Source organism: Pogona vitticeps, chromosome 3 (assembly GCF_051106095.1).
Source record: "Pogona vitticeps strain Pit_001003342236 chromosome 3, PviZW2.1, whole genome shotgun sequence".
Taxonomy (NCBI): domain Eukaryota; kingdom Metazoa; phylum Chordata; class Lepidosauria; order Squamata; family Agamidae; genus Pogona; species Pogona vitticeps.
Genome location: NC_135785.1, coordinates 226,956,843 through 226,973,872, shown reverse-complemented (window position 1 = coordinate 226,973,872; position 17,030 = coordinate 226,956,843).

The window sequence follows — 17,030 nt, the reverse complement described above, 5'->3', positions numbered from 1 at the left end:
CTTCCATATGTCAAAGGATGTGCTGGAATATCATCACAAGATACTATTTAATTTAATTTAATTTAATTAACCTGCCTTTCTCCTTAAGAAGAACTCAAAGCAGCTTACAACAGTTAAAATATAGTATTCACATTAACAACAGTGAGTATACAATACAAAGAGGATCAAACAAATACAATATTAAACAACATAAGCAACAACAAAATACATTCAAAGCAGTAAGGTACAACAGTTCATATAAAAACCTCACTCAGTAGCCAGTCACTCAGGGAAAGCCAGTCTGAAGAGAAAGGTCGTTGCTTGCTTGCAGTAGGACAATAAAGATGAGCCCAGCTTAGCCTCCTGTGGGAGAGCTGCAGAGTCTGGGAGCAGCAATGGAGAAGGCCTTCTCCCATGTCCCCATCAAATTTATTTATTTATTTATTAGTTTTATTTATATGCCACATTTCTCCCAACAAGGGACCCAAAGTGGCTCACAACGTTAAAATTTACACAATCTACAAACACAATAAGTTAAATTTTAAAGATAAATTAAACAATATAGAATTTAAAATGCAATTAAAAGATTAAAACATGAAAACATTGAAAGATTAAAATTTCTGCTTAATTGGGGTTCAAGGATTCAGTTGTAATTGTTAAAAGCCTGCCTGAAGAGATGGGTCTTTAGCTTTTTTTTTATTTATTTAGTTATTTAGTTATTTAGTTATTTAGTTATTTAGTTATTTAGTTATTTAGTTATTTAGTTATTTATTTATTTGATTTTTATCCCGCCTATCTGGACCAACAGTCCACTCTAGGTGGCTTCCAATATAAAATCAGAAAGTAAAAACAATATCAAATACATAATAATACAAAATAAAATAAAAATAGAAAAGTAAAGGAAAATCAAGGATTGGCTGGAGGGAAGGCCTGGATAAACAACCATGTTTTTAATCGGGTTTTAAAGATGCCCAGTGTAGGGGCCGCGCGAATCTCTGGAGGGATATTGTTCCAGAGGCGAGGAGCCACCACCGAGAAGGCCCGGTTTTGTGTCTTCTCCTTCCGGGCCTCTCTCAGCGTCAGGCTCCTCAGCCTCACCTCCTGGCTCGCGCGGGTGATCCGTGTGGACCTTGGTGGAAGCAGGCGTTCCGCCAAATATTGAGGTCCGAAGCTGTTTAGGGCCTTATCAGTAAGCATTAAAACTTTGAAGTTGACGCGGAAACAGATGGGCAGCCAGTGCAGTGCAGCCAGCATTGGAGAGATGTGTTGGAATTTTCTCACTCTGGTAAGGAGTCTGGCCGCCACATTCTGCACCACCTGAAGTCTCCGCATCAGCCTCAAAGGCAGCCCCACGTAAAGCGCATTACAGTGGTCTAATCTTGAGATTATGAGCGCATGCACCAAGGTAGTGAGCGCCCCCATGTCGAGATAGGGTCACAGCCGGGCAATCCGCCAGAGATGCAAAAAGGCGGTGCGGACTACCGACGCCACCTGGGTCTCCATGGTTAGCGTCGGGTCCAGATGTATGCCCAGGCTGCGAACTCCACTCTTTGCGGCCAAGGTGACCCCCCAAATGTGAGAGAGACACCTAAGACGCCCACCATGGGGGTACCCACCCTCAGTACTTCCGTCTTATCCGGGTTCAGCCTCAGCCCGTTCTCCTGCATCCATTGCAGTACGGCCCCCAGGCAGCGTTGGAGTGACAGGACAGCATCACCTGCAGTTGGTGAAAAGAAGATGTAGAGCTGGGTGTCATCAGCATATTGATTACACGAAGCCCCACATCCCCTGATGACCCCAGCCAGTGGCCTTTTTAAAGGATAACAGGAAAGGGGCCATCCTGATCTCCTGAGGGAGGGTGTTCCATAGCTTGGGACCTGCCACAGAGAAGGGCCTCTCTCATGTCCCCATCAGCTGTGCTTATGCGGGCAATGAGACCAAGAGGAAGGTCTTAATCCCTGAGAAGGCACATATAATGAAATACAGTCCTCCAGGTAGCCTGGACAAGCTGTATATTGGGCTTTATAGGTAATGACCAGGACTTTGAACTGGGCCCAGAAACGGGCTGGTAGCCAGTGCAGTTCTTATAACAGGTGCATTATATGCTCCCTGTAGCTGGCCCCAGTCAGTAGTCTGGCTGCAGAGTTTTGCACCAGCTGACGTTTCTGAACCATCTTCAAAGGCAGCCCCGAGGAACAGCTCATCCATGGGGGCATAAACAGATAGGGAATGAAGGGACGAATGTAAAAGTGTTATATTCGTTGCTTCATATTCCTTAGGGTTTCTGGATATCTGATGAATATATCTGATAAATCAGGGATATTTAACAAATATCCTGATTCATTTTCATATTCATCCATATATCTAATCAGTATGGTTTCACTTATCAACTGTCTGAAAATAGTTTTCTCCAGAGAAAACTATTTTCACTTATATTACCAAATCCCGCCACTAGAGGAAGCCAGAGACTGCACGATGAATACTCTAACACCCTCTAATGGCCATTTCTGGTAATGCATGTGAAAATATTTTTTCCCAATTTTGTCGCCTTTTACCATGCTATTTATAGTGTTCATTATTATCTGTAGTTTTGTACCCACTGTGGGGCATGGACGCAGTCCCCAGTGGATATGTGACAACACCCAATTCATAAAAAACAATAAGAAAAAAAGAAACCCCCAAAGTCAAGGGCAGACTAAATTCAAGTACCCGAGACAGTGAGAAAATCATAGCAGAATAATGTTTCTGAAGGCCTCCTAAAACTCTTGGATTTTATGTATTTTTTGAAGGTCAAGTGGGAATGGAGCTTCACTTATATCTACAGTCAACAGATTCCACTATATCACAGCCACCACTGGAAAGGCCTGGTTCCTGGTGATAGATTTCCAGGCCTCTCTTGGGATGACCACTCGTAATCATGAAGTCTGGGAAGAGAAAGTAACCTGAATAGATTATTTTAGGGAAAGCTGTTCCAACAAGTAGTAAGATTCCATTCATTAAGGGCTTTAAAAGTTAATATTAGTACTTTGAATGTTAACAGAAGCAATCAGGAAGCCAATACAAACATGCTAGAACTGGGAGATATGGTCCTGACATGAGCCTAGATGTTGCATTTTGCATGTGTGAATCTCTGTGTATCTCTATCTAGCTCTATATACTTATGGTTATAGAAGTTAATTCTGTTGAGATGTTGTCTGTTAGCTTAATAAAGAAAGACTGTCTGAATGATACAATGTTCTGTGGAGCAACTTATGGAAAACACTGAGCTTATGGGTCTTGTGGTAGCCAGCAAGAGTCACATGACATGACCCATCCCATTGTCCTGATGACAGGCAAAAACTTCTTTATTCTGCCAAGCTTTACATGGGCTACTCAAGAGACAACTTACAGCAGAGGTGAATGCTAAACTTTTTATTGACATTCTTTTGAAATTGCTTTTAATTGACGTATGTTTCAGTACTGCAATATGTTTAAGTATGGTTTAATATTTTATCTTATTGGGTAAGGTCTGATTGGAATTAAACTGCGTGCACAGCAGACATAGCATGGATGGTTCCCGTTTCCCCATTGTTTGTGATAGGAAGTACAGTGGTGCCTCGCAAGACAAATGCCTCACAGGACAAAAAACTCACAAGACAAATGGTTTTGGCAATGGGGTTGTTGACTCGCAAGACAAATGTTCCTATGGCCTGCTTCGCAAGATGAATGTTTTCCATTTTTTTGTTCTTGCCTCATGTTTGCTGATTTTTAAATGTTTTTCTATGATGTTTAAAAAGTTAGTTTTTTGACAAATTTTTTAAATCATCTGCACAATATGTATGGTTTTAAAGAGCACTTAATAAACCCTTTGTAAACCCAATTTGGCTTTGTTCTGACTTTTTTTGCCCATAGGAACACATTAATTAGATTTCAATGCCATTCCTATGGGAAAACGTGTTTCGCAAGACAATTTTTTCGCAAGACAACATTAACAGCGGAATGAATTAAATTCGTCTTGCGAGGCACCGCTGTATTCTACTTCCTTACGTAAGCACAAGATATGGCTTTTCCAAACAGGGAATCTTTGCTTGCATACGTTCACCAGTGTGTAAGTGTAAGATCCCGCATTAGACTTTAAACTTCATTGACACCCAATATTACCCTGGCCATTTGTAACTGGTTTTTAATCTTGTTGTGAGCAGGATTATGTTTTAGTTTGAGAAGAAGGGTAGATTGTAAATAAATACATCCTAGAAAACACTCTGTGTGCAAGACTATAAAACCAGTCTAAGATAAGTATATCACCAAGCATCCAAGGAATTTTTGTATCCCTGGTTACTTTGGAAGATTGCAGAATGAACTTTGAGTAACAGGCCTTGGAAGAATGTAGTCACAGAGAGCATTTTCTCATGACACTGGCCACACAGTCTTTTGTTTTAAAAAATCCTATAAACTTTCCATGGATTTAGCGCTGCACGATGGCTTTCTACACAGAGGTATGTTAGGCATGGCACAGACTGTGCAGAAAGACCTCTCCTTAGATGGAAGGGATAAAGAAGAGGCAGGGACTCTGAGCTCCTGTGCAAACACACGGGACTGGATCGTCTGAACCTCTGAAGGGCTTCGTCCTCTTTGCCCTAAAAGAACCCTAGTCAAACAAGGCAATCAGATATTTGCAAATAAGTCAGAATAATTATCTTATATTTTCCCCTCTGGCAGAACATTTATTTCCTGAGGTAATGAAAAGCATTTTAAAGAGACATTATGACTGATGGAATCATCATTGGGATGTCTTTTTGTCCTTTCCTGAAGCAGAGTGGTGCAATTACCCCTCTAATCATAGCTCACCTTTTCAGCTGTTTTATGCTTCTCAAGACATGATGTTTTGTTTATTGCACATAGAAGGTGACATTCATTTTTGTGGATAAAAGCAATGCAGGGTCAGCATTTCAAATCTACAACCCGCTTAACCTCCACCAAAGGAGCATTTTAAAAATGTCCACATGGTGCCTAGATCTGAAACTGGACCTTTGCACCCCCAATGAAAAATCAAAATGAGCACAATTCTTAATTCTAAAGTCCTTATTCAAAATTGTATCACAGACCCTTGTGACTTTTGAGATTCTTGGCAGTGCATAAGAGATGGCTGCCTTTGGCAGATCAGACTTTGAGAAAGAAACCAAAAAACAGAATGTCAACACACCTAAGGGCAGAGGAAAGAGAGCCTTAGAGAACATACGCACAGAGCATTTGGCAAAATCTAGGCACTTGCAGTGTAACGATTTACCTTTGAGCAATTAGCTTTGAAATGTGCCCAGCAGGACACACAAAGCCCATGATATCTAATAGATCTCTTGTAGGACTTGCTTTCTTAAAAGGAAAGGAAACAGTAGGTTTTGTATTTGGATTTTTTATGTTGATTTATAGCGTTCTGGGACTGTTGGTGTGATTGTTGCAAAGGGGATAAAAGGAGCAAAGTGACTGCCAAAACTTTTCAGTGTTATTCTTAGTGTCAGTATACTGATAAATATTGAAATACAGGTCCTCATGATAACAAGCCCTCCCAGCCTCTCCCCTGAGGAGCATTCAAATGTGGAAGTAGGTGTGTTGATCTGTATCAACAAAACACTTTTAGCATTTCTCATTTGTTCCAGGAGCAGAACTGTTGTAAAGCTAAACGTCTACATTTTTCATTCCTGTCAAACCTCCCCCAAAATACTCTGGATTTAAAAAGGGCTAGCCAATAATAATTTTAAAAGTCCATATTGAAAACATCAACTCCCCCCCCCCTTCAGCTACCCTGAAGACTGGAACTAAATTCAAACAGTACAGGAAGGCTTGGAGAGGCATAATTGTCTTTGCTAATCAAAACTCCTGCCAGTTTGACCCCATAAGCCCTGGCTCCATTGTGAATTGTTAGATATCATCATGTGGCCTTATACTAAAAAGCAGACTTATTAAATAAATTCTACTCAGGTCTACTGTCCATTCTTATCAGCCTTCAGCAGTTGCCAAAGGCCTGGCAATCCAGTGTAGGCCACTGACATTCATCCAATGTCTCTCTGAGTCTGGTTTTCAGACCATGTTCTCCAGGTATTAGCATAATTTTCTGTGAGTGTGGAGAAATTCAACTAATGAAGCACTTATGTGCATGCAGTTTATGCCCCACCATATGTACAAAAGAAGAGCTAGCAAACGGCTGATATAACAGTATTGAACTAGCCCGCTTCTGGCCAAAGGTAGTCTAATTATCTTAACATTTTTAATTTGTTTTAATTTTAGCTGTATTTCATATATGCCCATAATTTTAAATTGTGCAACACTCTGATATGAATAGAGAAAGTAACAAAAATAAAGATTGTATAAGGAAGCAGGGAGGCATTATGGGAAACAAAGATATTGGCTAGATGCAACCTCCAGCTATGTTCAGAGTCCTGCTTTGCCCATGGCTAGGTAAGCTCTTCAAGGAAACAAGTGCATTTGCTGGCAGAGGAAGGACCTACCAGAAAGCTTCCTGAAATCTGGAACCCATGGCCAGTCCCATATATTTCTCTGCTTGAGGTAGAACAGGACCCGGTGCCTCCCACTCCCACATAATATACAATGCCAACCAACTGATTTTCTTACATAAGGCAGTCCATCCCACAGGCACTTCCCCCCAAGAATCAGTTGCCCAACTGAAGCTCCTGAAAATGTGGTCCTTATTATCCTGGTGTTGTGTGGTGATAGTGGCATGTGTAACAATGCACGACACAAGTGGTGATCCCTCAATTTATAGGGCACTGGAGGGAACTACTTATAATATGATGATACAGGGTAACAGGCCTGTAACTGGTTAGGGCAAGTAAATCTTTGCCCCAGAGCAGCAACCTGTTGAGAATGCCAAAGTACAGAGAGGAATCTACTGGTGAGTATTGGGAAACAACACCTCCCAGGTCTTGTCACTTCTTCTTCGTCTTTGTCTTCCTCCTCTATAGACGTTATCTCCCTTTTTCTTGGGAGAGAGGCACCACATGCTCCTCCTTTTTCTAGGTGGGAGTTCATGTCTGTGTCTGAGGTGCAGTGGGGGTGGGAGACACTGGTGCATGTCCCTGTCGCCTAAATTGGTAATAATAGCTTTGCCCCGTTATGACACCAAAGTTTTCCGCTTAAGATAGCTTAATAGTAGGTTCAACTCTGCTGGAATAAGTGCTGGCACTAATGTACTGATAAAAAAATATGACTAGAAATGACCAGATGTTCTAAATATCATATGTTCTCATCTACTCACCTTCAAGAAACCATTCAGAATCATGACTGTAGCATATGCTGTTCACAGATTTTAAAACTTTATCACCAGAATTGTCTGGGCTTGTTGAATCTCACTGCTCATGTTCCAAGAAATCATCAGATTCTCAGACATTTATCAATCTCTGTATCTAGTATTTTGACTTAGACATGCATGGTGAACTCTACTCATTTTCTTCTAATGGCAGTTTTTATTTCAGATAGCTCTTGGCAAGTCTCACACTGGTAACCTTTTGTACTATTAACATCCATTTTAGAGCTTGTTCAAGAGACATTGACAGCAGGTACTAGGAGACAATCATTTTCTCATCACTTGCTATAGTAATTTTTTTCTTCCAAGTAGTATGTTGCAAGATTTGCTCTCCTGCTGAAACACTTCAGGCTATCACGATCAGGAGTGATATTCTGAGTTGTTTGTAGAGCCTTATGTGACTATAATATTTTTGATTGCCTAGAGAATAGCCCTATTCAGGAACTGAGCTTGAAAACATGTAAGTGGTACAGATTTGGGGCTGTGGGTAAGTCTCACCCCATCTTATCCTCACCCCACCTAGAGGTCAGGCACACCTTAGCATGTTCTGTTCAAAGCAGTGCAAAGGTATTAAACTGAACATGGACATAAGATTTGTGTGGTACCCTTGCCAAAGTTACAACCAACATATTTTCTGTCTTAACACCTGCAAAGGCTTTTATATTGAGTGAATATGACAGAATTCCTTTCACTGCCAGAATTCAAGAGCTTGCTACCTCCAACAGTTCAAAAGCACTTGAGTATATCAGCTGGTCCCAAGAACCTTCTTAAATATATTTCAAGATACTGTTGAGGTCAGAACCATTAGAACATGGAAGGTATGCAAGCTGAGGGAGGCATGGCAGGTGGATGAGAAAAGAATTCCAGTTTTGTCAGTGCTCTCTCATTTGTGTTGATGATTAACTATTGAACATCATTCTGCATCCTTTGCACTGATATCCCACTATCAGCCATTAATGAATTCAGCACAAACATCTGTCTCCTTGTTGCTATATCTGAATAGCTCTTTTTTTTTACCCTACAGTTGCTATTGCACTAGGGCAGCAAAGTTTTGCATTTTGTAGTGACTTCCTCTAAATGTGCCCATGTGATGTAGAAGGATCAAGTTGTTGTCCAGGGCAACAACAACGTCAAAGCTAAAGCTGACAGAAGATATTGTGAAGGTTCTGGTGAATATGACAAATATTACAGCCCAATGATAACAAAGTCACATTCTGACAAGTCTCCTGTTCTCCAGAATTCTATTTTTGCATCCAAGAGTTGTGAGGCCTCAAATAGTTAATAATGGATCCTAGCCAAAAAATGAAAAAGGAGAAATAAGTCTATTCTGATCAGGGGGTGAATGGTACAAGAGTACTGTATTACTTATTACCGTTGCTGGCAATTACTTCCCTGTTTTTATCTGATATAAGCAGCTCTTTGTACTAGTAAGGCACATTCAGTGGAGGACATTGCAAAACTTACTATAGAAAATGCATACAATAGGTAAATTTTAGATGGAGAGGGAAAAGGTCTGTTCCTTGAGTGGAGACTGGAGGAGGAGAGATTTTCCTGACGTTGGCAAGCCTGACAAGTTATTTGAACGCTGGAGTCCATAATCTTTCGTGGCAAAATGCAGTCGTAGCTCAGAACAGGTTTATAGAGGTGACACTGCTCATTGTGCTATTACAACAAAGTTTTGCATTTTGCAGTGACTGTTCTGAATCTTTTTAGTGACAGCATCTTACATACCATGTGTGCTCCAGGTTGGAACAGTTCAGTGGATAGCTTGCTATGTTGCCTATACTAAAAGTTCTTAAAAGTGTATGTTCTGCATTTTTGATGTATTAAACTTGTGATCGGCAGGCAGGAGATTTGTAGATTGTTCCAATTTATGTATCTAGCATTGGCTGATTTATTCAAAGCCAGAATGATTTTCTAGTTCGGCAACTGCTTCCTGAAGACAGCTGATTTATAAGAGGTACAACTTGATAGATAGGTCGATGCAGTTTCTGATTTAATCACTGGGATTTCTTTTGAACCATGCAATTGATTTGAAAACCAGTGCTTTTTATTTGGGGTCTAAATCTATTTTATTTTATTTATTACTGATACTTCTAGACCACTTTTAAAAAACTTTTCAAAAGCAGCGTACAAAATAAGACAAAAGTGAAAATAATACCACAAAGCTGAAGAGCAATGTCAAGAAACTGGGAAAATAGGGGATGATGGTTATTGTTCTTTTGAAACACAGGCTTGTTCATTTGTGTTTGGGATGAGTAGGCCAGGACAGAGAGAAAAAGCTCATTTATTGGGAGGTCATCTGGCCTTATCACTGTGTGAGAGAAGAATTAACCACAGAACTGCAGAGCTGGAAGAGACCCTACAGAGTAGACCACTGAGTCCAGGCCTGTCACGGAGACCCAGTGGGAAATCAAACTCCCAACCTCTGACTTGCAGACAGATACCTAAACTCCACTAATGCCCTGGTACAGAGCTAATTAACAGGGAATGGTTTCAACAGTGAGAAGACGAGAGGGAGAGAGAAGTTACTTTGGAGAAGTTACTCTCTTCTTCAAGAAGATTCAGGGCAATTTGCATTTGATTAGAGCATCGCCTTGAAGAGTCTAGAAAAGGAACAATGGGTGTAAAAGTGAGAAAGGCACTTGCTTACCTTAGTCTAGTATCTCTTATGAGATACTCATTTGTTGCTTTTCTGCCTGACTGGTACTTGGTGTATGCTCTGAAAGTATGCTGATATTCTGCCAATATGTAATTATTAGCTTAGATCAACTAGCTTTCTTTCTTTACTCTTTTGTGTGGGAACTGTTCTGGAAGGGTTCTTGCCTCAGTTAAAGTTTTTTGAATGCTTACTTGCTGCACAGCTTTTTGATTGGTTTTTTGTGTCTTTTGAAATTGTTTGGAAACTTTACTTCTTTTGTCTTTTTTGCAACATTTTTAATAAAATATAAAGTGTTACCAGGATTTGATTATTTTTTGGGGAAGAAGAGGGTTGTTGGTATTAAGGGCCTTGCCTCAATCACCTACTGATTGCCTGTGTATTTTGTGGTTATTTTGGTTTTTTTTTCCTTGCAGAGTTGGCATAAGAGTCAAAAGTGCTTAACCTTGTGGTTTTTGATAACTCCCTGGAGCGCTAAGCAGTACAAGTAACTCAAGGTGTGGGGAGAGATGCCAGGCAGGAACATTTTTCCCAGCCATTAGCACATCTGGCCCTTCTGGAACTTATCTACACCAGGAAAGTTTGGGCAGGATGGCTGAATGGTTAGTGTGGGCCTCTCTGACCTGGCCATACTTCTGACAAGCAGCGATTACAATAACAATAATATTTAAAACAGTAAAATAGACTTTCTAGCTAGTCACATAAACAACAGCAGGTAAAATCCTAGTGCAAAAGGTTGTAGTCTCTTTAAACCCAAACCCCAATTCATTATTATTATTATTTTTAATGTCATTCGTCCATTAATGTCTTGGCTACTTTATATGCCCTAATTGGAAATCTTCAAAGCAGCCCCATTTGCAATTCATTGCAGTAGTCCAGCCTACGTATAATTATATTGTGAATAACTGTGGCAAGATTTGCCACACCAGATAGGGTCACTGTAGGCCCACCAGTGTGAACTAATGTAAGCCATTTCTCACTACTAAAGCCATCTGTACTTGCACAGATAGTTCCAAACCTAGGGGCGATTCTGAATCTAGCCTTTCAAACTGGTCTATCTAGAACCAGTTGATTATGTTTAGCCAACTCTGGTAGTTTTCCTACCCGCAGTACCACTATCCTGACAAGATTAAATGTTACCTTATTTGCCCTCTTTAGTTCCCAAATAGCCTCTAGGTATCTGATGAGGAGGTTTATAGCTTTCCTAGAAATGTGACAAAAAGTTGTGTTTTGTCATCACATGTTCATCAGCATACTTAATTCTGTTAGAATTAACCAATTAAGATCTTAAATTATGTAACAAGTGAGTATGTTTTGTTTGTATTCTGACATATATGAAAATTTGTGAGTAAACGGGAAATACATTATATCTTTTCTCAACACCAGTCTCTGAGTGAAATTATTGATACTGTTGCCAGTTGAGGTAAATCTAAAATAATAATAATAACCATACAGTGAGGGGTAACATATTTGAAGGAGACTTGTAATTATAATAATCTACTCTGTAGGTACCTGTCTGGATTTTTTTTTCCCTCTGCTTGTGTAACTGGACATTTTAAGACAGCCGTTTCCACATTCTGCCAATAGAGTCTCCCACCAGCTGTGCACTGGTCATCTCCTTTCATGGCTTGCAGCTCCTTGGAAAGCTAGGGAAGACAAAATTCATGCAAACTCTGGGAGTTAACATAGGTCAAGGATGTCTGAATTCAATCATATTGATGGTCCAAGCAACCTCTCTATCCCAGGTAGAGATAAGGCCCCATCAGGATCTTCAGGCAAAGGGTTGTCTTTTAATTGGGCTTAGTTTTCGTAATAAATTGTTTTCTCTTTTACTTTTGCTAATAATTAGATGATAAACCAAAATTAAAGATATATCATCACAAAAGCATTTATAAGGCTAAATCTAATGGGGAGGGGTAATCAAAACACCTACTCTGAAGCAGAAACCTTCAAAAATCAGGTCCCTTATACTTCATGCAAAGTGTAGTGACAAATGTATTGGAGAATCATAAATCATCTCACAACTTTGTCAAACCTTCCTCCACTCTTGTGCTGGCAGATGCTCACCTCCATCACAGTCTTTATTGAGAACTTTACACATAAGAAGAATAGCAGCAACTTTGGCATTTATTACCTGCACAAAGCCATATGGATAAATGAAAATTTCCCGACAAAAACTAGGGAAAATCTAGGGAATCAGTTTTAAGTGCCCATACAGAATTCTATCTCTCTCTCTTTAAAAAAAGAGAGTTATAGTGGATAGAATGACAGGCTAGGATTCAGAAAAACTGAGTTCAAATCACAGCTTGGCCACAGAACCTCACTGGAGGAGACAGTGTCAAAACTATTCCTTAAATATATCACATACCTTGAAAACTCTATTAAGGTCACCATAAGCTGGCTGTGACTTGAAAACATAAGAACACAATAAAAAGGGCCTATAACAACAAATATTGCAGGAAACCTACAGTATGTGTATTTGCCTTTTGCCATCATGGTTCATTAGTTGATTGTTTTTTTTCTTTGTTACCCAGCCAGGTTACAAAGTAGGGTGTGGTAGTAAAAAATCCCAAAACCCTGTGATGTTTTCTGAACAAAAACAAATCTAGACAAACATACCAAAACGTTCTTCTTCTGACACCATGCATGTTGGCCTGAATCCAGCTGGCAGTTCCAGCTAGAGTACACCTAATGAATCAGTGGTATTTACATGAGTGTTGACTCACTATTTTGCAATTGGCCTACTCTAGTTTTTTAAAAATTACATTTAAGCCACAGTTTTGTTTTGGGACATTCTATTTCCCTGATATTAACAGATATATGGCTCGCTATAGTAAAATAAGACAAAAATTGCTTGCATATATTTTTTGCCCACTATTGAATGATAATGTAGAGTGAAGAAATGTGGACTATAGTACTGTATCTCAGATTATTTTATGCCTTTAAATTGATATCTCAGAGGTCTGGAGGATATTGCAGTAACCTGTAAGATAGTCTCACTGCAACTGCTTTTAAAAAGTTCTCTCTTTCTCATTCAGGGAGCCAGGCCTTATATCTCTGTGCATGTGCTACCTTATAGGCCAGTGTATACACAGATACAGCACACTCGGCTCCCAGAAGTGACACCGGGCTGCTGTCACTGAAGATAGCGGTGGCAGAGGATGAAGAAGATGAAGCGACAGGAGCAGGAAGGGAGGTGATGGGCAAGTGTTGGGGCATTAGGTTCCCTTTCCCCCAGGCACAAATCCCCAAAATGAATCACAAACCTGTTTGTTTTTTCTGGAGTTTGGCGGTGATTATAGGGAAGGCATGAATCACGCAGCACCCTGATTTGTCATCTTTCTAGTTTATGCCCATCCAGCTCTAAGAAAAAGCAAAACAAAACAAAAAGACAAAAATATTGCGGCACTTTAAAGACGACCTGCAATATTTTAATGTGAATGTTCATGAATCTTATGTCTTCAGACATAAGAGTGAGATTACATGTCGTATTTATACATGGCCCCATATCTAGGTGAATATATAGGCAATGGACAAGGTAACAATGGTTTGTTAGTACAGTGGCGCCTCGCTTAACGATTGCCCTGCATTACAATGAATCCACTTTACGATGATCTTTTTGCGATTGTGATTGCAAAATGATGGTCTAAATGGGGGAATTTCGCTTAGTCATGATCGGTTCCCTGCTTCGCTTTACGGCGATCAAAAACAGCTGATTGTTGGGTTTTCAAAATGGCCACCGGGTATTAAAATGGCTCCCTGCAGTGTTTTAGAATGCATTCCTCGCTATACAGGCAGCGAAAATGACTGCTGTATAGAGGATCTTTGCTGGACGGTGAATTTTTACCCCATTGAAACGCATTGACCGGGTTTCAATGCGTTTCAATGGGGTTTTTAATTTCGCTTTACGATGTTTTCACTTAATGGTGATTTTCCTGGAACAGATTATCGTTGTTAAGCAAGGCACCACTGTAAAGGAATATGCCAGCAGGCTGTGAATAATGTTAATTAATAGTGTGCAAGATAACTATGTTTTTGCTTCTTGTTTTCATTTTCATTCTCTTTTGTTTTTTGCCTAATATATATCAAATGTTAAGCAGTACATAATCAAGTGAGTAGATATACAGTACTGTAATCCTAAATCACATTTTAAAGAAGGCATTATATATGAGTGTTAAGGGAGAAATAAACTTTCTTAAACTTAAAAAAGAGATTAGGGAAGACTGAACAGAATGAACTCTACGTAATAGGAAGAAGATGAATATTTTGGTAGCCTTTCATAAACAAGATATACTGAACTCTCATCATCTCCATAGCATTGATAGCAGCTTAATAAATGCTGCATTAGAAAAAACACAAAGGAAAATACAAGTTTTAAGGAGTGAGAAAATGAAGAGAGAAGAAATAATGCAGACATCACTTAGGTGAGTGCTATGGACAAGGTGAGTTGGGCAGGACATTCCCAAAAACTGATGGCTTAGCTAGGCTTTGAGCCTATGTTTCTTTAATTCCAGCTGGTGGCCATCAGGAAGAACATCAGAGTACATGCAAAGGGATACCTTACTTCTGGTTAGGATGGAGAGGGATGGCAGCACTTATCTGTAATACCCCATAACCATGACACATGGTAGCACTTCATGCATTCAGACTTTATACCTGAACAGGGCTTGAGAAGAAGAGAACTAAAGAGTCTTGTGCTGATTTGTATGTATCCTTGCAAATGTAGGATAAATCAATATAACTGGAATAGAACTATAACACAGTTATCCATCTCCCGCAGGATGGAGAACTGTGACCACTGGATCTGGGTGCTTCTTCTGTTGTGCAGGTATAAGGCAATCATGGCAAAATTAAAGTCCCCAGCAATCCTTTCTGAGATCATGGAACAGAACATGGACTGGACAAATATAGGAAGCCTTCAAACATAAGGCTGTTATCTGGCAGCCATCTAAAAGGGGTTGAGGGAGGGACTGTAAAGCAGGACACACCGCACTCAAGAAGATATCAAAATACCAAATGTTATGGTGTATGATGGTGGTCATTTATTCCAACCATCCTGTGTCATATCACCAACTGTTGTGAATATTACATTTGTGTGGTATGGAAGGGTCCGTAGTTCAAGCATCTGGCTCCGGAGCCAGAGACTGGGAGTTCAATTCCCCACTGTGACTCTTGGACGGGGGCTGAAATCCATGATCCATAGGGTCTCTTCCAGCTCTCCAGTTCAAAGACTAGGCTTGTCAGCATAACCTCAGGGATTTAAAAGAAAAGAATGCTTCTACCTGAACAGTACCCTTCAAATATGTTTGCCTAAGTGCCCAAGTTATAATTAAAAAACAAAACAGAAATAAATTACAACTGGTCATTCAATGCGAGGGATCATGTTTTAAAAATCTGTTGCACAAACTGTGGGTACCTTCAGCAAGTCTTATTATTCTCCAGGGCTCAGGGCAATTATGAGGATCACTTTATGCAACAGGAGGTGCAACGAAGGCCTCCAGGTTAAATTCTGTGTCCTTTACGTAGAGTTCACTGGGTGACCCGTCAAATACCAAACATCTCATGTGATTCTCCTGCAGGCATTCCGGTATAAAAATTGAATGTCACACAGTCAGCTGGGTTTCAGGCATGCAAGAGGGCTGAGACTGGCCTTTCTTGGCAAGCAGCTAGAAACTTTTCCACAAAAGTGAGCACCTTTGGTCTGCTTCTTTTATGAAGGCTTCAACTTTGTATCTCTGTCCTTGTTCTATTGAAACATGAAGCCTATAGATATCTGGCTATATTTAGTTACATTCCTACCCTTTTCATTTTCTTTGTGTTCTCTCACAATCTCTCCATTTAGCATGAAAGATAAAAACAGGGAAGAAAGGGAGCAGAGCTTTCAGTGGGAGCGATCCTTATCATATTAGCAGTTAATGGAGGACAAAAACCCAGTAGGAAGCAGTCAGTAGTCAGAACAAGGACAAAGTAGGCAGGGTGCCTGTATCCAGACTATAAACACACCTTCATGAAGGCTCGTCTAGATAGAGCATATGTTGCTCCCCATTGTGTGCTAGTTTGTACCACTTGAGAATAGATTTTACTGGAGCTTCAGTCTACATTTATTCTGAAAGCCCTGACTCACTTCTTTGTGTACGGACAATTAAAATGTTTCACTTCAAAAATTTAAATCCTTAACAAATGGTCTGGAAATTTTGATCTAATTATAAAACATAATTAGGTTGTTTGTCATAGATGTTGCATCTTCAATATTTGATCTGCTTATTTGGGTAGCTCTCCAATGGACTGTGATTAATATTGATTTCATTGTTTTCAGCTGAGCTGTCCTTTACAATATCGGTGAAAGAATGGTTGGGGAACTGGAGCATTTATTTATTACTGCAAGCTTTGGTTTTAAACTAATCCTCATAGACCATTTAAATTAGGCTTGTTAAATATTTAGTGGGGTTTTTTTCCCTTACAGTATTCCTTCAGAAGCAAGAGGCAAAATATTTGATTCCTTATCTTAAAAGGGGAAAGAAACATGATGTCTTCTGGAGTACAACTCCCATCAGTCCTAGCCAGTGGTCAGTGTTAATGAGGGTTGTAGTTCAAAACATATAGAGTGTATTTGAAAGGCCATGCTCTAAGATCACATTGGCCCAAATCCTGCTGCTTACCATAAACCATATTGTAACTTCCTAACAGTTCCTCACTGGTAAAATCCTGTCCCTGTCTTGATTTGATGGGGGAAGGGTATATGAGTGTATATGTGCATCTAATACCTGTAATATGTGCAGTTCTCCAGAATTTTAGGCCAAATTAGACATTATAAAGTATATGTTTGTGCTCCCTGTGATTATTCTGTTTTCTTTGCAGCAACATAATTTCTTTAGAGCTGTTGGCTTCAGCCATTAGACTTTCAAATGAAGCCCATTCTTAACTTCCAAGAACCAATCACAGGCATAGCGTACTAAATGCAATATATGCAGGCAAGGAACATAACGTGTTATGGAAAGTAGATCTCTTCCAGCTTGAGAGAACACTGTTTCTCGGTACATGCTAAATGTATAATCTACTTTGACTGCGGTTTTCTGAACAACACCGTGCTTTTAT